The sequence below is a fragment of the Vombatus ursinus genome, unplaced genomic scaffold (assembly GCF_900497805.2).
Source record: "Vombatus ursinus unplaced genomic scaffold, bare-nosed wombat genome assembly UNPS02014768.1, whole genome shotgun sequence".
Taxonomy (NCBI): domain Eukaryota; kingdom Metazoa; phylum Chordata; class Mammalia; order Diprotodontia; family Vombatidae; genus Vombatus; species Vombatus ursinus.
In genome coordinates this window covers 27,042,811-27,066,713 of record NW_020954546.1, presented here as the reverse complement: position 1 = coordinate 27,066,713, position 23,903 = coordinate 27,042,811, and positions in this window count along the sequence as shown.

Sequence of the window (23,903 nt, the reverse complement as noted above, 5' to 3'; positions counted from 1 at the left end):
CTCACCCCACCACATCCCCTGCTACCCAGAATGCCTCCCTCTTCATCTTCACCTTTCAGAATCCTTCTCTTCTAGCAAAGCTCAGTTCAGATGCCCCCTCCTCTATTTAGTCTTCCCAATCCCCAAAACTGAAAGTATTCCTCTCTTCCTCAAATTTCCTTAGAATGCTTCTGCTAAATCTCTCTTTGCCCTCAAAGCTCTGCACCTTGTAGGAAGGACGAGACCAAGCATTTAAGTGCCTACTATGTGCCAGGCACTGTGCTAAGTGCTCTATAAACATTATCTCATTCGATCCTCACAACAACCTTTCAAAGTTGGTGCTGTTACTACTCCTATTATACAGATGGGGAAATTGAGCCAAATAGAGGTTAAGTGAGAGCTAGTAAGCATCTAGGGCCAGGTCTGAACTCAGGTCTTCCTGACTCCAAGCTGAGTGCTCTATCCGCTACACCACCCAGCTACCTGCAAGCCTATTATATTGATTTGTATACGTGTACTTCATCCATACAGCTGCCAAAGTGATGTTCTAAAGCACAAGTCTGACCAGTCACCCCCCTTCTCAATAAGCCCCAGGGACTCAAGCAACAAGCAATTACTAAGCATCCACTATGTGCCCTGCACCATGCTAGGGTTTGGGGATTCAAAGACATAAAAAGAAACAGTTCCTGCCCTTCAGGGGCTATTATCTCTAAGGTCAAGCCCTTTACAATCTAATTCCAGCCTAACTTTCCAGGCCTATCACATATCATATCCCTTTGTGCACTCTATGGGCCAGCCAAATAGATCTACTTACTGTTCCTCTTACGCAACATTCCATCTCCCATCTCCAGGCCTTTGCACAGGCTGTACCCTCCTCAGTTCCAGCACCACCTCCAAATAAAGCTTTACCTTCCCCCCACAGCTTACTAGTGTTTGCCCACCATAGAATTATATGGATTCGGTGTCTATGTGTGTATATACACATACACATACATGCATATATATGTATACTATATTTACTTTTCCTGGGACTTGGTGTTTCCCTCATAGACTATAAATTCCTTGAGGACGAGGACTGTTTCATTTTTTTTTAATCATTTTATCCCTAGCATCCAGAACAATGCCCAGCATAGAGTAAACACTTAATGAATGTTTGTCGATTGATGGATTGGCTGACTGACTAACTGAATGAACGAATGAATGATATCTTATTCTTACCTCTAGCAGAATGTAAGCTCTTTAATAGGTCAGATAATGTCCCTCTGGTCTTTGTATCCCCGCAACCAGCCAGTGTGTGCTGGAGGCAGCTCATCCCATTCTCAAGGTTGTCCAATTTTCATTGTGAACATGTACATTTGGAAAATTAGAACACTACCAATCAGGGTTTGATTTTATGCTTTGTTGATTGACTAGACCAGAGAAAGTGATGGGGAAAATGCTAATAGCACAAAGTAAACTTCAAAGTGTGTCATGCATACATTCCCCCAGGCAAGTTGTTTCCAACTCTATCTAGAAAACAATAGTTCCTTATTTGTGGTAGTTGCTTTATAAGTATTTGTTGACGTGATTTTAGTCGAATGGAGTGGAATTGATATCCCATCTAGCTTTCTTTAAGAGGCTCAAAGACCTGGTGCATATTTACACATGTTATAATTATTATTGCAATTGGGTATTTGATGGAACTAGGACAGTTTCATGTTTTGGAGTCAATTCAGAATTCTAGCTATTTATATGACCAGGAGATTTTTGGCCTAATAATAACTTACCATAATGTACTTGGTGAAGAAGTCCAAAGCTACTGTAATAATTAAAACTAGATTCAGCAGGAAAATGACCTGGGGGTTTTGGGGACTTCAGACTCAACATGAACCCGCACCGTGTCAGCAGCTAAAAAATGAATGCGAGGCTACATCAAGGGGGTCCAGAATGAGAGACATGATCACACTTCTGCACTCCTTCCTGGCTGGGTCACATCTGAATCCATTAACCAGTCGATCGACAAGCATATATGAAATGCATAAGACAAAACATACAAGACTACAAAGGAAATAAATATTGAAATTTATTTATTAAATGCCAACTGTGTTCCAGGCAAAAAGCTGGGCAAGAGAGCTATAAAGACAAAAATGATTCTGTTTCTGCCCCTAGTTTACATGCTGTTGGAAGGAGGACACAAAAATATATACATACAAACAGAGTACATGCAATGGTGGTTTAGGGAGGGCACACGCAATTGGGGAAATCAGTAAAGGTTTCATGCAGAAGATGATGCTTGAGCTGAGCCTTAAAGGAAGGGACAATGTGAGGCAGTAATGAGGATAGCGTTCCAAGCTGGAGGGATAGATAACCAGTACAAAGGAAGAATGAGAGAGACAGAGACAGAGAGACACAAAGAGAGAAACCGAGATGGAGAAGCAGAGAGACAGACACAGACATAGAGAGACAAACACAGAGAGACAGACACAGACAGAGACAGAAAGACAGAGAGATAGACAGAGACAGAGACACACAGAGAGAGAGAATGACACAAACAGACAGAGACAGAGAGACAGAGACAGAGACAGACAGAGCTGAAGTGTTGTGTGTCAGAAACAGCAAGACCAAGTTGGGTATTCTGGCATGTGGAAAAAAAGAATAATGCATAACGAGGCTGGAAAGGTGAGTTGAAGGACAGTGTTCAATTCTGAGTGCTCCATTTCAGGAAGAGCATTAATGAAACAGGGGGCATCCAGAAGAGGGTGAGAGGATTAGAGACCATCTCCTACACCAGCTGAGGGAGTCATAGAGGGGATTCTTGGTCAGGGGCTGGTTAAAGTAGATGGGCTTCACACTGCTCTGATCCTATGATTAATCTGAGCTATAAAAACCATTATGGTTATCATTACTTGAACACTTCAGAAGGTCTATAAGGGGTTTAATCTACCACTGCTGCAGGTCACAATCCCTCCACGGCTCAGAAGGGACAGTTTGGAGCAGACAAAATCTGTCATTGAATAAACTCAAAGGTCAGAAAGTGGCAGTTAGCTCCATTTCAAGAGCCCACAATTATAGCCTTTCCACTCACTTCCTGTGGTTCTCAGTTTTCTTCTCTCTAAAATGGGGTCAAGGGATTGTTCTGAACTATCTCTCAGGTTCCTTTACACTCTAATGATCTGTAACTATATACAGCACTGGAATAAGGCATTAGGAGGAACTGCTATAATTATTGTTATATAATTTAGTAGCTTTGAGAGAGGAACTGGAATATTGGTGAATGTTCAACAAAACCCATCATTACCTTAGGGTTTGAGGGAAGGTGCCCTAACATTAAATGAACATCATTGCAGAACTGGAGAGTTTATTGGTTTCGGTGAAAATTCAAAGGACAGAACTTCTAGACAACTTTTGTGTAGCTGACGGCTCCTATCCTGATAATAGTGATCTACATCTTTATAAATCAAGAACAAATTAATTTGAACAGTAATTTAATGGCATATCCCAACTCTGTGTCAGTTCATACAAATCTTCCCATGTTTCTCTAAATTCCTTATGTAACTCATATAAAAGACTCAAGATCTTTATCCCAACTCCCAGGCCCAGTTACAAGTCTCATGGGTTGGCTAGGTACATCTCCCCCTCAAGATCCCAAGAGGAGACCCCTGATGGGCTGAAGTTTTCAATAATGCCCTCAGCTCAAGCCCCCCATTCTGCTGTTGCTCAAGGTCAAATCCAATTCTCTTCTCATTACTCCATAGCTAAAAAGAAATTTCTGTTACTAAAATAATATTTATTCACCTTCTCATGTCTGACCAGAGACCAGATCCTAAACATAAATAGAAGGCAACAGTAACAGAGATGTCCCAAGGCAAGGCAGAGCAGGTACTGTGATACCACAGAGTGAACCCTACCTCTGAAGTCAGAGGACATGAGCTCAAATCCTGTTTTTGTCATTTACTATCTATGTGATCTTGAGCAAGTCATTTCACTTCTCCCTGAGCCTTAGTTTCCTCATCTGTAAAGTGGAAGTAATTATAGCACTTGTCTCGCAAGGTTTTTGTAAGGCTCGAATGAGATAACATAAAATGTTTTTGCTGCACTCCAAGAGACTACAGCTTCTCCACTCACTTCCTTTGTTTGGGTCTCAGTTTTCTCCTCTCTAAAATGGAGCCAGGGTTTTGTACTGAACTGTCTCTCCAGGTTTCAGTTTCCTCAGCTCTATAATAAGAGTATGTGTGTGAGGAGAGAGAGAAGGAGAGAGGGCGAGAGGAAGGGGAGAGAGAGACAGACAGAGACAGACAGAGACAGACAGAGAGACACAGAGAGAGAAAATGGCAGAGAGAGAGAAAGGGAGGGGAGTGGAAGAGTGACTAAATGACTTGAGGTTGCTTCTATCTCTAAATCCATGGTTCAGTGATTCAGTGTCAGGGAGGGTGGGAGAGGAACTGAGAAGCTCCTGGAGTTCAAAGCAAAGAGAGATTACTGGGGAGAGGCAGGGGCGAGGTAGTGGTGAGGGGATCTGTGCTGGAAATGATTCATGGAAGGGATGGGTATTTCTCAAGTGCTTTGGAACCTAACTATTACCCTTTCTGGGCCTCAGTTTCCTCCTTTGTAAAATAAGGAGGTTCAACTAGATGGTCCTGGGTGGGGCCTTGAAGGAGGAATGAAGAGGGATAGTAATTTGCATTTAGTGACAAATTGCTCTGGAGAAGAAATGGCAAACCACTCCAGTATCTTTGCCAAGAAAACCCCAAATGGGCTCACAAAGAGTCGGGCCTGAAATGATTAAACACCAACAACAAAAACAAAAGAGACAAGTTGCTTTGGAGAAATGCTCTTATATTCTTTTGTGTGTTTGTGCATTCTGTTTCTAACAGACTGTAAGATGCTCAAGGCAGGGACTAAGTCTTCTAACCGCTGCATATCCCTGATGCCTATAAGGGAGCTCAAGATAGACCTCCACACAAAGTGCCCAGTTAATGTTCCTTGTCAGCAGACCTGCCTGAATTCTTCTAAAGAAACATCATAAGTGAGCTGACATTTATATAGGGCTAGGTGGTGCAGTGGATAAAGTGTGAGATTTGGAGTCAGAAAAACCTGAGTTTGAATCCTGCTTCAGACGCTTACTAGCTATGTGACCCTGAGAAAGTCACTTACCCCTGTTTGCCTCAGTTTCCTCATCTGTTAAATAAGGTGGAGAAGGAAATGGCAAACCACTCCAATATCTCTGCCAAGAAAACCCCAAATGGGGTCGTGGAGAGTCAGATATGACTGAACAACAACAACAAAAGTTTCTTTCAGCTCTTAAATTTATGACTGAGAGTGAGTTGGACAATGAGATCTAGCTGGTGAGACTAGGTAGAAAAAAGATGACTGAATATGTCTTCACACGCATACACACACACATGCACACACATACATACCCACATACCCAACACACACACATACACACATACATGCACACACATGCATACACATGCATACATGCATGCACACACACACACACACACCATTCCCCTACTTACTCTCTGTTCTATCACTCTGTATTCCTTGACTAAGCATCATCTCCTGAAAACGGGCTGCATTTGTTCAGGACCTTTTATTCACAGCTCTCCAAACTCATTATACCCCATTACCTCCCACTGAGAGATGCAAGCAGTTCCTGTAAATACTGTGTAGCTGCTTTCTATAAGGACTGGATACAAAAATGGATGGCCCCACAGAATCCAAGAACCTCAGCTTTTGAAGGGACCTCAGAAGTCCCCTAGTTCAACTCATAGCTGGACAAGAACATTTTTAAACTATTTGCAGCAAGGGTTTATTCACGTTGTGCTTTCAGCAAAGACAAGCTCACCACCTCCTCAGGCAGACCCAAGTCACTTTCAGGACAGCTCCCATTGTTAGGAAGTTTGTGCTGACATCATGCCGAAACTGGCCTCTCTACCAACTTCAATCCATCATTCCTAATTCTTCCCTCTGGGCTGAAACAGAACAATTTAACCCCTCTGCCACATGACAGTCATTCAAATGCTTGAAGACAGTTATCGGTCCTCTTCCAGCATCTTCTCTTTTCCAGGCTAAGGATCACTACCTCCTTCAATTGTAACAGGGAGGATGGGAGAAGGGGAGAGGTGTTGATCAGTTGAATGAATTCCTCAATCACCTGATTTGCAACAGCTTCATAAAAGGATATTTCCTTAGCAGTGTGCCCCTTGGAGGCGGAAGAGAATGGCCAGTGTTGGCTAGCCCTGCAGCTAATGGTCTAAAGCTGTGCTATGGGAGGGGATGAGGGGAAAGAGGGTTAAACTTTTCCAGCTCAACTATTTCTGTGAGTTGCTCAGACAAAGAAAGTCCAAGATGAAAGGGAACTATTTCTTTGGTAGTATCCCAACATGCCTCACCTTCTGGGGCAGTTTAATGGACCATTTAGGTACTTTACATTTTGTACTGGTTCATGGATGCCTATCAATTCTTCACATCTTTTGTATTTTCTTGGTAGGCCAAATGAAGGCTGGCCCATACCTGATGCCCATATAGAGTACCTATGCTTGGGTGGAGACTCTACATCTGAGGAAACCTAGACAGGCATTAAACCTAAATTTTATTTTAGAGATCCTGGGTTAATTCCAAGTTGGGGTAATAGAACAGAGAGATAAAGTTGAGCTTTTGTGGTCAAGGTCTGAGAACCAAACCTGGCCCACGTGAAAACCAGAGTCCTTAGGTGGTCCCTGTGCCTTATGTTCTCCCCCTTCCTACACACTAGGGAGGGGAGGGGGTGAAGAGAAAAGGTCCTTCTTGTCTGAAAGGATATTCACCCATCTTGCTCTTGCATGAAATGCCAAGATTAAAATGCATAACCTCCAAGGAAGGGACCACACATTGAGCCTTATCAATCATTTACACTCACAGCAGGAATAAGTTTATCAGAATCACAGTCCTAAGAGCAGGAAAGAAGCTTAGTGCTTATCTAATACTAACCCTTCCTTCTAGAGTGGAAATGGAACTCCAAGAAGGTTAAGGGACTTGTCTGGAATCACCCAGGGAGGAGCAGAGACAGGGATGGAAGCCAAATTCTCTGACTCCAAAAGCAGTAAGCCTCCCCTTGTCACCCAACTACTGCTTTCCTGAAAGTGTGTTTTGTTTTGTTTTGTTTTGTTTTTTTAAAGTTTTTATTCTTTTTTCCCACTTAATAGTATTTTATTTTTTCCAATTACATGTAAAGATAGTTTTCAACATTCACTTTTATAAGATTTTGAGTTCCAAATTTTTTCTTTCCCCTTCTCCACTTCCCCCTCCCCCCTCCCCAAGACAGCATGCAATCTGATATAGGCTGTACATGTACAATTATATTAAACATATTTCCACACTAGTCATACTGTGAAAGAAGAATTAGAACAAAAGGAAAAAACTACAAGAAGGAAAAAAGAAGTAAAAATAATATACTTTGGTCTACATTCAGACTCCGTAGTTCTTTCTCTGGATGTGGATAGCTTTTTCCATTTTGAGTCTTTTAGAATTGTCTTAGATCATTGTATTGCTGAGAAGAGGCAAATCTATCAAAGTTGGTCACCACACTATGTTGCTGTTGCTGTGTACGATGTTCTCCTGGTTCTGCTCACTTTACTCAGCATCAGTTCATATAAGTTTTTCCAGGTTTTTCTGAAATCTGCCTGCTCATCATCTGAAAGCATGTTTTAAGGGAAGGTGAAGAGAGGCTACGGCTCTGGTTGGCTTGGTAAGTCAGTGAGGTGAAGAGGAAACGGGCAACCATGATGAGATGGGAAAAGGGCCAAAATATAAGTACCAAATTGTATATATATATATACATATACATATATACACATATATACACACATATGTATATGTGTGTATGTACACATATATGTATGTATATATGTACATATATGTGTATACATACTCTATATGTATATATATATAGCAGGTGCCAAATCAGTGAAACATGGGACTTGGTACCTATATACAAGGCAGGTCCTGGGCAAAATGATGTTAGACATGAAGCTTGTCTCTGGCTCTTCCAGCAACGTTGTGTGGTGACCAGCTTTGACAGACTTAGCTCTTCTCAGCAATACAATGATCTAAGACAATTCCAAAAAACTCATGACAGAAAACGCTATCAACATCCAAAGAAAGAACTGTGGAGTCTGAATACAGATAGAAGCGTACTATTTGCTCTCTCTCTTTTTTTTAGTTTTTTCTTTCTCATGGTTTTTCCCTTTTGTTCTGATTCTTCTTTCACAACATGTCTAATGTGGAAATATGTTTAATATGATTGTACAAGTATAGCCTATATCAGATTGCAAGCTGTCTTGGGGAGGGGGATGGGAGGGAGGGGGGAAAATTTAAAACTCAAAATCTTATAAAAGTGAATGTTGAAAACTATCTTTACATGTAATTGGAAAAAATAAAATACTATTAAGTGAGGGGAAAATAAAATATGGGGGGAAAGTGATATTATTATGTTTAATTGGTTTTTTAAATTTATTTTGTTAAATATTTCTCAATTACATTTTATTCTGGTTCTGGTCTCACTTGAGAGTGTTGTGGCCTCATGCAGCCCACTGGCTGATACCTCCTACACCATAAATAGACCATCCTTAGCAGAAGACTCAAATTCAAGGCCTATGCCTGCCACACACTACATACGTGATGGGCCAATTTGCTTAGCCTCTAAATCTAAATCTAAGGCCCTTAAGTTTCAGAGTTGTTGATCTGCCTGCAGTGGTGGAGAGAGTTATATCAGTGACAACACAGGTCTGGAAAAAAATATTGAAAATACATTGGAGCTACCACCAATGAAAACCCTCAAGAAGCTTCTATGTTACTGGGGAGAGACATTTTGTTGTTGAGTCATTTCAACTCTTTTGTTGAAGAGTCATGTCTGACTCTTTGTGATCCCATTTGGGATTTTCTTGGCAAAGATCCTGGGGTGGTTTGCCATTTCCTTCTCCAGCTCATTTTACAGATGAGGAAACTGAGGCAAGCAGGGTGAAGTGACTTGTCCAGGGTCACCCAGCCAGTAAGTGTCCGAGGCCAGATTTGAACTCAAGAAGATGAGTCTTTCTGACTTCAGGCTTGGCATTCTATCCAAATAAATACAAAAATATGCAAAACTGCTACAAATTTTTATAGGATATATCATCAGTGTTACTCCAGGTCATTTTTCCCCCTTGTTTGGGGTATGGTTTGCAGTTTTTATTTTTTCACTTTCAAATTTAAAAATTTTAAGACATTCATAACTGGGGAAGGGACCTATTGAGCAGAAGATTTCCATGCTGCCTTCAGAAATCCGGAGAGGATCCAAAGATGGCTTCCCTTAAGTCATTTGGGTGGCAATAGGAGAGAAGTAGAGGCTGCCTCCACGGAGAAACAATGTTAGAGTGGTATGTTTTCTGTCAGGAAAGTGACTGAATAGATGCAAGGGACTCACCCAGAAGACTCGGTTGGATGGGCCTCGGAGGCTCAGGGCAAGGCACCAGGGCAGCAAACACTTACTAAGCTTTTACTATGGGACAGGCACTGGGCTAAATTGTGGATACGGACAAAGACACCCTCTGCCCTCAAGGAGCTTGTATTAGTGGGGGGGAAACAACACACGAAAGGGAACCTGGGGGCCGAGAAGAGGGGGACATGGTGCTGAAGTCCAGAAAATTAGAACCGCAGCCAGGAGGAGAATAGAGGTAGCTTTCCGTGTCTTTGGAATCCTCTTTGCAACACTTCTATTTCTCTAAGCCTAGACTTTCTTCAAGTGTCTGTGATTTTTCCAGCGTGGGCTCTCTCTCCATTGAGGCAAATTGCAGCTCCTCCATGATTTAGGAAGCTATGGAGCCATCCTAGCAACTTTAGTCCTATCCATATTAACACCCCTCCCCCTGGCACCATGCTCTTTCTTTCAGAGATTTCCCAGGTTTAGTTAGAGCTCTGCTTATTATTCTGTAACCATAAATCTTTTTTTTTTGGAAAAGCAACATGGCATAATAAAAAAAAAAACTGGCCTTGGACCTGGGTTTGTATGCTGACTCCAAAAATTTTCAGTTTTGAGTAACCATTGTGGCAAATCACTTCTCTAAGCCTCAGTTTTCTAACAATAAAATGGGCCTAATCTTATATGTACTATCTACTTCACAGGTTTGTTGTAAGAAGAACACCTTGTGAGGTACCACATCACACCTATCAGATTAGCTAACATGAAAGAACAGGAAAATGATAAGTGTTGGAGAAGATGTGGGAAAATTGGAACACTAATGCATTGTTGGTGGAGTTGTGAACCATTTTGGAGAGCAATTTGGAACTATGCCCAAAGGGCTATAAAAATGTGCATACCCTTTGACCCAGCAATACCACTTCTAGTGCTATATCTCAAAGAGATCATAAAAATGGGAAAAGGACCTATATGTACAAAAATATTTATAGCGGCTCTTTCTGTGGTGGCCAAGAATTGGAAATTGAGGGGATGCCCATCAATTGGGGAATGGCTGAACAAGTTGTGGTATTTGAATGTAATGGAATACTAAGCAGACTTCAGAAAAACCTGGAAGGATTTGTATGGACTGATGCTGAGTGAAGTGAGCAGAACTAGGAGAACACAGTAAACAGTAACATCACATGTTGTGTGATGACTAACTTTGATAGACTTAGTTCTTCTCAGCAATGCAAGGTTCTAAGACATCTCCAAAAGTCTCATGATGGAAAATGCTATCCACATCCAGAGAAAGAACTATGGGGTCTGAATGCAGATCAAAGCATACTATTTGCTCTTTTTTTCTTCTGTTTTGTTTTGTTTCTTCTTTCTTGTGGTTCCTCCTATTGGTTCTAATTCTTCTTTACGACATTCTAATGTGAAAATATGTTTAATAGGAATGTATATATACAGCCTATATCAGATTGCATGCCATCTTGGGGAGGGAGAAGGGGAGGAAGGGAGAGAAAATTTAAAATTCAAAAGCTTATGGAAGTGAATGTTGAAAACTAAAAATAAACAAATAAATAAATTTTTAAAAAGAAGAAGAGAATTTTGTAAACCACAAGAGAGTTCATGTGACATGAATATAGGGTCTGCTCTGGTGGTAGGAAAACCCACCTCTGACTTATAAAAGCTGTGTAACTCTGAGCAAGTCACTTAACCTCTAGGTACCTCAGTCAAGTCTCTAATATTTAAAGTTCAAGACAAATAAGTGATCAGGAATTGCTTGGATTGATGAAATCACAGGTCCAGATCACAAAGAAAATTTTAAATGCTGTACACATGCAAGATTTTATTTTTCTTGTAATTATTTGTTTTCTTTCTGAAAAGATCTGTTGTAGAGGTAGCTCTAGATTATCCATGCTAATGGAATGGAAAAGAGGCACAAATAAAGCAAAATAATAGATGATACAGAAAGAACTCAATTAGCTTTTGACTACGGTCAGAGATATAACTAGTTTACATGCACACACACACACACACACACACACACACAGAGACATATACACACAGTTACCTTCCTTGGCATCTGGTCCCAGATTCCTACCATCTTAGCTATTATCAGTCAAGGCCAAGGTGAAGTGCTGTGTGGGAGGAAACCTTGAGTATTGTAGATAAACCCTGAGTAGCTGTGGATAAACAATAGTCGATTGTCTATATGTCATGGCCAAAGACTGGAACACACTACATAGCTAATGTTCACAGCAGGGAAGAACAGTTCCCAAATGTATTAATTAGGATTTTATTTTCAATTCTATTGAGAAGACAGTGTCATTTCCCCCAGGTGCTACAAATTTTTATAGGATATATCATCAGTGTTACTCCAGGTCATTTTTCCCCCTTGTTTGGGGTATGGTTTGCAGTTTTTATTTTTTCACTTTCAAATTTAAAAATTTTAAATTTTAAATTTAAATCTTCCTTGATAGAAAAGACAGGGGAAATAAGAGAAATACAAATTAAAGCAACCCTAAGGTTTCACCTCACACCCAGGAAATTGGAAAGATGACAAAGATGGGAATAGTAAATGTCAGAGGGGCATTGGAGAGACAGATACACTGATTTCCTGGCCATTTAACTCCCCATGCTGCCTTCACTTGGACCATCATCTTCACCTCCCCCTCCCAACCCACCACAACTTGAAACTTGGTACCCCTCCCCAAAGATGACCTTTCACCTTATCTTACTGAAGATTGGTCCTGGCCTGCTCCATACCTTCCCGCTATGTGTAAATCCCTTCCCACCCCCCTCGCTCCCTGAGATGTTCGGTGAACTCCTTAATAGCAGAGATTATCCCAGCACTTAACAAAATGCCTGGTATATAATAAGTGTTTAAGAATGTTTGACTTACCATCTAATACCCTGTTGGTGGAACTGGGGTGGGAGTGGGTTCTAACCATTACAGAAAACAATTGGAAACTCTTCTGGAAATGTGACTTAACTGGAATTTATTGAACTAGAGAGTGACATGAACAGACCTGTGCTTTAGGTTATCTGTGTGGAATATGGACTGAAGTAGGGTGAGCCAATGACAGAGATTAATGAGGAAGCTATAGCAACTCTCCAGGGGAGAGGTGAGGAGTACTTGGGTAAGGGTGGAGACCACGTTAAGCAGCAAGACTTAGATGAGAGTCATTGGAATAACCTCACTTGGTGTCAGTTCTTACCAGTAATGACCTCCCTTTACAACCTGACTTGGGGGCCTCCAACACCACCAACTCAGGGGTCCTGTTCTGCCAGGAATAAATGGCACCTCTCCTTTGCACCATCATTGAAAGCTCTGACCCAGAGGAAGTGACCCAAAGATCACACGCAAAGAGTCTATTGTGGTAGGAATCCCAGATATTGATGGCCTGAAGCTCCTCATGGTCCAGAGACCTGTGTGAGTTTCCTAGCTGGAGAATACTATACAGTATCATAGGGATATCAATATACTTCTCAATCCTGTGGGAAATGGAAGGAAATGTGGAGGGACGGGAAACGGTGAGATGTTCAGCAGTTCACCAGTATTAGAGAAGTCTATAAGGCTGCTGCCTGCCCAATGCTATAATGCTGCTGCCTGCCTATACCCCAAGTTGAACTTCTTCAAACAGGAGTGGAAACTTCTGAGAATCCAGTTCTAATTGCATGGCCTGTCCAGCTTCTCTCGCCCTGATCTAGAATGGATCATTACCATCTCAGACTTTTTTTAAAAATACATTTCTAATGCATTTATAACTAGATTATAAGATTTAGGGACGGGAAGGACTTTGGCAGTCATATAAAGAAGGCACAGCACAATAAAAAGAGTGCTGGATTTGGAGTTAGACATCTCGGTTTTGAATCTCAGCCCTAACACTTACTACCTATGTGACCCTAGATGTGTCACTTACTCTCATGAAGCTTTAGTTTCCTTACCTATAAAATGAAGGCATTGGATTACATGACCTGAAAGTTCACTTCAAATTTTAAATCTACAATCTTGTTATAGTTTCCAGTTACCTTATCATGCAGTGGTCAAAAATAAAGCCTAATGCAAACATGAATTTGATATTATCAGATATTTTATATCATGTGTATATATTCAATGGAATAGAATGGGAAAACATTTATTAAGCCCTTACCTTGTGCTATGCCTTGGGAATTCAAATAGAAAAGGAAATTGTTCTCAAGGAGCTCCCCTTGAGACAACAGTGATACCTTGATGATTCATAAAGGAGAGCTTGTCTTTATGGTAGATGAAAAGGTCAGGTGGTACTTAGGGTCTAGCAGGTGAATAAAGCAGCAGGGAAGATGGTAAGTACCCATGGACCTCAGGGAGCAATGCCAGGGCAGATGGTCACTGACCAAGAACTATTGGGAAAGGGATAAGGACTCAATGGTCAGGGTGGAGTGGGGCTCTGGGTTACCTCTAGGAGAGGTAGGGATGGTAGATGTGAGGGGTTGTCAGCATCCAGCCAAGAGTGAGCATCCAACATCTGATGGTAACTGGGAAACGGGGGGTGGAGAGAGTAAGAGAAAAGTTCCCTGAAGGGTCTTAGTCTGCTGGTCCTACAGGCCCATTGGTGGGCTAAGACAGGGGGTGGGAAGGTCCTCAGTTCTCCATCGTGGCAGTTGCTGGTCCTTTGCCTATAACAGAATGTAACTCCATGAAGTCAAGGATTATGTCTCATCAACATCTAAAACAGTGGGTGCTTAACAAATGTTTGTGGATTGATCCAAACTGTGTACTTCCCCTGTGCCTACTACAGCACTTTGTATATAGAAGGTGCTAAATTAATGTGAATTAAGTTGAATCAAACTTTCTATCCCCTGGAGACTTGGTAACTTTTGACATCACATCTGTGCCAGAGGTTGTGGGAGGAGGGCCCCCATAGCTGCTCACTGATGGACTGAATAGTGTGTGTCTGTTTACTTCTTGCCACTCCTGCAAGTTTGAGTCCTGGAGTAGCTCTATTGGGAATCTGTCTTCCTTTTTTTTTTCAGCTGTGCAAACTTTGAATCATAGATGCCTATTATCAAATCTAACCAGTTGTTTATTTTAACCTGAGATCCTCTGCTTTCATTTAAGTCTTCAAGTCTCCGCAACTAGCTGTGTGACCCTGGGCAAGTCACTTCATTTATTTGAGTTTTAGTTGCCTCTTCTAATGGATTAGATACTATGGACTCCAAATCTAAGATCCGTTCCATTACCAAAGTAGCATGACCTTATGATGAAAGTGTCCATTAAATTGCCAGAATCTCACACATCGTTTCCTTTAGAACAGGGACCCAGGCTCAGTAGATAGATGCATTTACTTACTGAAATGTAACCAAGGCACGATATGCCACAAACACTAACCTTGCACAAATGAGTTGGAAACAATGAATCAATCATTATTTCAATTGTGCTTTTTCCTGCTATGTATGTTAGCTAATGTTTCGTGATGGCAAAATAGATATGTGTTATGGCAAATACGGGTAAATGGGGAAATGACCAACATTAACCAACTAATGTCCCACATTAGCCAAAGTGTTTTTGCCTTTCTTTGTAACTCCAGCACTTGGCACAGTGCCTGGCATTTAACAAGCTCTTAAGAAATGTTTGTTGATAAACACAAATAAAAATACTCCATTATGGCATAAACATGCCTTTGATTTCATGCTTACATTTTTACTGAACAACCTGGCGAATTAAGCCGTCAACATCTGGTCAAGGAGAAAGGTCTTGTTTTGGTGAATAGTACGTGGCTATTCCAGTGAATGTTACACATTAGCTGGCTAATGTTGGCTGTGTTGCCTGTGTGTGCAGAATGTAATCAGGACATTTTTGAGGAACTCTGGTGCAGTGTCTGCTACGACAGTAAGGAAATCTACTGAGAGCAAGGAGAAGCTGGGAACAATAGCCCTGCAAATTGCACCTTTATCTCACCTACTCTGAGGTTACATACAGGTAGCAGATCACAGGCCTTTTGGACTGGCTTTTCAGGCAGGACCATTGAATTTCTGCTGGCAGAGCTTGCTATCCATAAGGAAAGAAAATAGAAGGAGTGAGGACAGAACAGAGATAGATTAGACAGATTAGATTTGTTCTCTGGAACAGAACAGTTAGGCTATAGGAGTATAATGTTCCTTCTGACACTTGAGGCATGGAGAACACCAAAGAGTCTGGGGGATATCGACTATCTCATGGAGAGAGAATTAATAGATCAATCAAAAACCACAGGCTGTGTCTGCCGTTGTGCCAGGTACAAGACAAAAATGAAACAGTGCCTGTCCTCTAGAAGCATACATTCTCTTGTGAAAGTCACACCTGTGGTAGCCTTCCATATACTTCTCGATCCTCTCAGGCACATGAGGATCAAAAGATCCTCCAGTTCAAAGTCATGAGACCCTGATATTACCAAAGAGGAGTTGATGGGCTGGGGATGCGTAGATAGCTGTAAAATTATTTCTAACTGCATACCAAGATCTTTTAACATCTTGTAAAAGACATTCCAAAATTACAGCTAGAAATACGTGGTAGTATTTGTTGTTTTGGATAAATAATCTTTTCTTTTGTTCCTTAAGGATTTCCAAAGAGAGGAAAAAAGATTAATCTACTTCTGGCATAACTGAACTTAGAGCACCTGTCAGCCCTGCCCAGGACATAGGCTGATAACATTTTAAAAAAAAAATCCTTGTTCACAGTGCTCTAAGACTCATCAGTACCCTTTGCCCTTCTAGCTGGAGGGCTGAGGGGCAGAGCAAAGAACTCTTCCAAAGCTTCCTTTTACTTTTTTTTTGTGGGAGGCAATTGGGGTTAAGTGACTTGCCAGGGTCACGAAACTACTAAGTGTCTGAGGTCAGATTTGAACTCAGGTCCTCCTGACTTCAGGGCTGATGCTCTATCCACTGCACCACCTAGCTGCCCCCAAAACTTCCTTTTAAAAAGGGCTCTCAGGCCAGCCAACTCTTCACTTCCTACGGGCTGCTCTCTTTAGATTCGACTCCACTATGGACATACCCCCAACCATCCTCACTCCCCCAGGTACCTCTCCTCCCCCTCTCAGCTTCCTTCTGTATGTTATCTTCCCTGCCCTTAGACTGTAAGCTCCTTAAGGGCAGTGCTCCCCAGTGCTTCGGGGCCATCCCCAGTCGTCCTGATCCATATCTGGCCGCTGGACCCAGCTGGCTTCGGAGGAGAAAGTGAGGCTGATGACTTTGCACAGCTCTCCCTCACTTAAATCCAATTCACTTGCAAGTCATGGCATCACCTTCCTGATGTCATGGTCCTTTTTGAGAATGAAGGTAAAACAACAACAATCCCCAGTGCTTAGCACAGTGCCTCACACACTGTAGTTATTTAATAAATGTTTATTGAACATATAAATGTGTGTGTCTGTGAGTCTGTTTCATATTTGTAGTATATATGATAAATATTTTAATATATCTCAAAAGTATGAGATGTATGTGTACATATACATGTACATATATGTATGTACACATATATATTAGGGATAACTAGGGGAAATGATCAACATTAACTGACTGATGTTCAACGGTAACCAAAGTGTTATCACTCTGGGAGCACAGGATGGGTCAGCTAGAGAATGACTCACCCAGATTCCAGGTTCCCAGTGCATCCATACTCCTAAGGCTCTACAATTCACAAGCCCCCACTGATGTGATTACTTCTAACAGTCAGCTAGAGGACGCATTAGGAAACCAGGGCCTCACCAAGCAGCTTGACATCTGCTTTAGCACAGACACCTACTGCCCCCTCCCACTTTCCACCACTTGCTTTGGAAACAGTAATCAAATAAATACTACTGTTACTCTTGGAAAGAGCATGATCTTCACTGCTCCATGATTCTACTCACCATTTCTAGATGACCCTCCACACCAACACTCCCTTCCCTTGCCACCAGTTCTCCAATTCTTTTGTCTCTCCTTATTAGAATATAAGCTCCCAGAGGGGAGGGACCATTTCACTTATGTATTTGTATGCCCAGGGCCTAGCACAGTACCCAGCAAAAAGTAGGCATTTAATAAATGCTTTTCCATTCATTCATTCAGAGCTGTAAGTAGAGGCCCAGGGATGGGCTATATATCTGCCAAAAGACCAGCTTAGCTAGTTCTGGAAACTTCTGTCATCAAAAGTTTTGCCCACAAGGTAATGAATATTCTCGGCCTCAGAAACTCATGAAAATGATTACAAACGTTGGGGGGGGGGGGGGGGGGCTGAGATCTTGCTTTGGTGGAATTAGTATCCACACTGATGAAATTAGAGACCTTTTGAAGTCTTGGGAGTATGATGATGATGATAAAATGCTATGTAACTATAAGCTATCATTATTAAATACTTGCTGACTGACTCACTACAAAAACTCTTAATTGATGTCCTTCTATGTGAAGATAATTGCTCAGACACGATGTCTGCCCTCTATGAGACAAGTAGAAGACAAAGGCATGGCATCTTAGATTCAGTTGAAGGAAATAGGGCTGTTTGGCTGGTGAAGAGAAGATTCGGGGAGCCAGGATGGCTCTTCAAACACTTGAAGAGCTGTCATGTGGAAGAAGGATTAGACCACAGAGGACAGAACCAGGATCGACGTGTAGAAGTTGAAAAGAGATCAATTTGGGCTTGATGTCGGGAAACACTTCCTAATAAATATAGCATAGGCTTGTCCTGGACCTGGTAGGTTCTTCTTCCATGGAGGGTTTTAAAAAGGGGCAGGACTACTAGGGCAGATTGTCATTTGTCAGTTCATCTAGTCTATTGTGCCTTGGTTAGAGATTTTAGTAAGTAATCTACTGAGCTTGGGTCCCTGTTGTCAAAGGTACTGTTGATAGACACTTCTGTCATAGGGTCTTTAGAAGGTGTTAGAAGTGATCTTAGAATTAGAGCCCATAGCATCCGATCCATTTCTTTTGTTTTATAAAGGAGGAAATGGGGCCCTAACCATAACTCTGGGGCTGGACAGCCCCTCATTGGATACATTATAGCAGGGATTCATTTGGTAGATGGGATGGACCGGATGGCTGTTGAGGTGTCTTGTAACTCTCAAATTCTGCAGGTCTATGACTCTATAACATATTTGGTTTCTAGAATTTGATGCTAGAAGAGACCTTTGAGACAATTTAGTCTAATCCTTTCATTTTCCAAAGGGGGAAACAGAGGGGAATGATTCACCTGCATTCTCCAACCTGTTTACATGTGTGTTAGAATCCTCATCCATGGTGGTCTTGTGTATCTGGCCTCATTGTCTCAGCAACATGAGCCATTGGGCTCAGAGAAACACCTCGAGGGATTTGGCAGGGAATCTGCTCTTCAAGATCACTGTCCTTATTGGTCCATTCTGAGCTACTTCCTCCTTTTTCAGGAGTGCCAGTAGAGACTAAGACAGGCTATCAATGGAGAGGACAGTGGTACAAGTCAGGGAAGATGAAGAATGATGTCATTGGAGTCTCAAGTTCCATATGTGATGGGTCAGGAAAACCATTACCCGTTTCCATCTACCCATCACTCTAGGGATACCTCCTTGAGCAAAGCTGGATGGGGGTAGCAAATATGAAACACTGAAGGAAATATGGTTCATAACTCAATTCAGAACAGGATGGATATTAGAAAATGACAGAATACCAGATTCTTAGAGTGAGAAGAGATCTCAGAGGCTGTCTAGTCCAAATCAAGTCTCTTCTAAAAGACCTTCAACAATGCATTCGGTAGAAACAAGACCTTAGGGAAATGCACACATCTCCTTTCAATGGAAAGAGGGGGGATTATGGGTATAGAATGTTGCATACCTGGCCGGTCTCTTTCAGTCAGTTGGTTTTGTTTAACAGATTTGTTATTGTTGTTGTAAGGGAAGGCTTGATGAGAATGAGGAATAGTGAGGAGGAGTTGATATCCAGAAATGACTATGATGGAAAAGGAAGGGGCATAAGTAACACTTTTTGAAAAGAGAGATCTTGTTATATTTGTGTGATGAAGTGATTTTCTATTTTTAATAACATTTGAGAATGAACCTGTATCCATTAAAGTTATTTAAATGAAGTAACAAAGAACAGGTGAATTTTTGCTGGTTGCATCAGGCCTTAAAATATTGTGGAGTCTTTAGAAAGAGATCCATAACTACTCAAAAGAGTTTGGGTTGACCATCTGCACAGAGAAAACCAAATGGATGAAGAATGTCTATTACCCATAATATGAGATCTAGACAAATAGGCAACCGATTTAGCTTGTCCATAAGTACATAGATCTGAATAAACAATGAATTTGGCCCAGAATTAAATAGGAAGAAGCTGGCAGGCTAGGTTGCCTTCAGGTAATTGCAAAGCTCCTTTAATAACCCCAAACTTATTCTGGAAAAAAAAAATTCCTTTTTTAAGACCAATACTCTACTAGCATTACCTCATGGCTTTGAAACATGGAACATGTTAATTTCCTCTCTCCCCTTCCCCCCAAAATGGAAAATGAGTATAGTACAGAAGACAATGGAGAGGTACTTGGTGTGTATGAGCAGCCAGCCTGTCAACAAATATTTGTTAAGCTTCTCCTAAGTGCCAGGCACTGGGCTAAACAGCAGAGATACAAAGAAAGGAAAAAGACAAATTCTGCAAATAGTACAAACAAGCTGCAAATGAGATATGTTGTAGAGAAGCAACAGAGAGAAGGCACTAGCATTGAGGGGGACTGGAAAAGGCTACCTCAGATAACCAATAAGGAACTTTGGAGAAATGAAGTATGGGATGTCGTCGAGGCAACATAGCTGGCCACATGGAAAGGGCAAGGAATGATGCATGGACAGCCTGAGTGTTCCAATAATACTCCCAAGACGTCCAAAGAAAGCTGGGGAGAGCCTCCCCCACTGACTCCAGCACATTTGATGGACACCCCTTGCCCCCCCACCACATGCAAACTTCTGGGAGGACATGAACAAAAGTCACCCAGAATGGTCAGGCATGGATGGGCTGCTTCATTGAAAGGAATACCCAAATGGATGAAGATCATTTTGAGTATCTAAAGACCCTAGTAACTTTTCCCCATATTGGATAAAAATCTCTTGCTTTTATTGCTAGGAAAATCAAATGATTAATAATGGAGGAAGTGAGATAGAGGAACTGGGTTGCAGTACAAAATAGCAATTTTTCTAGCATAAGAGGACCTGGGTTCAAATCCTACCTTTGATCTTTACTAACTAGGTGACCTTGAGAAAATCACTAAATCTCCTTGGGCCTCAGTTTTCTCCTCTGTAAAATGAAGAAGTTGGGCTAGATGGCCCTCTGACATCCTGTCCAGACCTGGGATCTTTCCACAGAAGTGGTTTTCTTATGGCTGCTTTCTGTTGAGAAGTGAGAAGGGAAGTCCATCCTGGAGGTCTGGGAGGCAGGGTTAGCCTTGTTAGCTTAAAAAGCCTGTATATGTTCCAACTAACTGGAGTTTAAAACAACGTTTGTTATAATTTTGACTGACCCCTTCTTGGGACCTGCCTCATCTTTTGTCTTGTTGACTTAGAGCCCAAGGCTCTTATTTTTATTTCCACTGATGGCTCTGGTTGTTACCTGGCACTCTGACCCAGTTCACTACATTAGATCCATATGCCCTTGCCTCTGGTCCTTCTGGAGGCTCTTCTGACTCATGATTGCCGACCTTCAGTACAGATACACCCAAGTCACAGCTTTTTTCTCAAGCTGCCATCAATTGGCTGATCCTGAGACCGTGGTCCGATAAACTGAGACCAATCAGCTGGCACCCTGGAGGACTCTCAAACTATGCTCCCCCTTCCTTTTAAAGAAAAACATTTAATTTATTTTTTTTCAATTAACAAAAATCCATATTTTCCCTCTTCCCTCCCCCCATTGAAAAAGAAAGAAAAACAAAACCTCTATAACAAATATCCGTGGTCAAGCAAAACAAATTCCCTCATTGGGCAATGTACAAAAGATATATTTCTCAATCTGCACTCTGAATTCATCACCTCTTTGTCAGGAGATGAACAGCAGGTTCTGTCACAAGTCCCCTAGAATCCCTCTCCTACACACCCACACCCACACACCCACACCCCCCCCCACACACACACACCCTCCTTTGGGACCTCTGCCTTTGACATAAGCCAGGCTGGCTAGACCAAAGACAGAGCTGGACTACAGGTACATACAGGAAGAGAGCATGCACCATAAGAGTGTTGATTTAAAGCTGGAAAGAACCTTGGAGGTCATCCAGTCCAACCACCTCACTTTACTCATGAGGAAACTGAGATACACAGGGAAGAAGTGACCTATCCAAGGTAACTTGGGTGGCAAGTGGCACAATCAGCATTTGAACTCAGGTAGTCTGACTACACATCCAGTGCCCTTTCCTGGATTCTTTTCCTTCCTACAACACACTGCCTCAAATAGCATCCTTTTAATAGGGCTTCAGCTCATGCTGACTATACTCCTTTCTGCTCCTTTAAAGGGAGATAGAAACCACAATTCAAACAAAGAAGTTCAACGAAGGGTCTAATTACACTGATAACTGCTAAAATATTCCTCATGTCTTGCTTAAGTTTCTGCTGCAGACATTTTAAGCCCGATTCTTTTGGTACTCAGTGGAAACCAAAAAGCTGTTAATTGTATAACTAAAAGAGCTAAAAAACAAAACAAAATTTAAAAACCTTGGACTCTGCTTCATTTCCTATGCTTTTCAACATTTCTTCATATCTGTAATTTTTTGTAACTCCATAGTTCTCCTTTCCATGAATATAGCATAGTTTATTTAGCCAGTCTCAAATCACAGGGTTTGGTTTGTTTTTTTTTTAGGAGGGACGTTGACAAGTTGGAACAGTGACCAAATGGGTAAGGACACCCAAAGCAAGGTAATATTAGGACCTATTGAAAGAACTGAGGCTGTAATTTAACCTAGAAAAGAAAAAAACTGGGGGAGGAGGGCCAAGAGGAACCATGATAGCTGTGTCTTTAAATACTTGAAAGACCTCTGGATGATTTTTTTTGGCTTGATCTCAGAGCTGGAAATTTTAGGGAGTCATATTTCAGCTCAATGTAAGAGAACATTTCCTAAAAATTAGAAGGACCTGAAAGTGCAGTGATTTCTTTCAAGTAGTAGTAGTAGTAAGTTTTCTATCGCTTTGGGTCTTCAAGCCTAAGAGTGGATTGTCACTTGCTGAGGATGTTGTAAATGGGATTCAGGTTCTGGTTAGATATGGAATTAGATGGTCCCTGAGGTCCCCTCCATTTCTAGGATTCCATAACTCTAGCTAAGGCAAGAGTGGGGAAAAGACCTAAAAATCAGAGCTGAGTAAAAAATAGAACGAGCTACCTGAGGAGGTACTGAACTCTCTGTCATTGCAGATCTTGAAGCAAGATGATGGAAGTAGATTGCTCAGTTAAGTCCTAGAAGAATTGAGCCTTGAAGGAAATGGAGAGGAAGAGGTGAGGAGAGAGTGCATTTTGTGCATGTAGGATGTCTGTGGGATGATAGAGAAGTAAGGGATGGGATGCCAAGGTTGTTTGTTGTTGTTTAGTTGTTTTTCAGTCATGTCTGACTTTTCATGAGCCCATTTGGTGTTTTCTTGGCAGGCATGCTGGAGTGGTTTGCCATTTCCTTCTCCAGATCATTTTACAGATAAGGAAACTGAGGCAAACAGGGTTAAGTGACTTGACCTGTATCACACAGGAAGTAAGTGCTTGAGAACAGAGTTGAACTCAGATCTTCCTGATTCCAACCTGTTACCCTATCCACTGTGCCACCTAGCTGCCCCTATGCCAAGTTTAGGGAACAGCAAATAAGTTGGTTTGGCAGAAAAATAGTATGTAAGGGGAGAAAGCTGAAAAAGATCAAGAAAGGTTGGGTGGAGTCATACTGTGAAAGGCTTCACATGCTAATAGGATCTAGGGCTACATTAAGAATAAGGAGGTGATGACAGTCCCTCTGTTTCCTGCCCTTATCAGATCGCCCCAGAGTCTCATGTTCAAGTGTGGATGCCACAGCTTAACGAGGGTATTGACCAGCTAGAGAGTGCAGAAGAGGGTGATGAGGATTTCGAAGTTCAAAGAAAGGAACTGGAAATGTTGAGTCTGGAGGAAAGGGGTCTGTGGGGCCAGGATGGAGGAAAGGAACACGATAACTCTGTTTTAGCATTTGGAGAATTGTCATATGCAACAGGGCTTAGTCTCATTCGGACTGGCCCCAAAGGCAAAAAAACCCAAGAGCCCTGGGTGGAAGATTTCAAGAGTTAGATTTAGGATGCCAGTGTTGTCCCAGCTTACAAATTTTCAAATAATTAAAGCTATTCAAAAGTAGAATGAGGAAAGTGATTCCTTTTCCCTGGAGGTTTTTGAGTTGGGGCTGGATGACCACATATTTGGGTCTATTGTGATGGGGATTCTTTTTCAGTTGGACCAGATACCCCAAAATCCCTCCCAGTTCTAAAATTCTGTGAAATGTCCAAGCGAGGGATTTGCATTCTAACCTCGAAGAAGTAAGGAGTCACTGTTGAGTGAGGGGGGTGTGTGTGTGTGTGTGTGT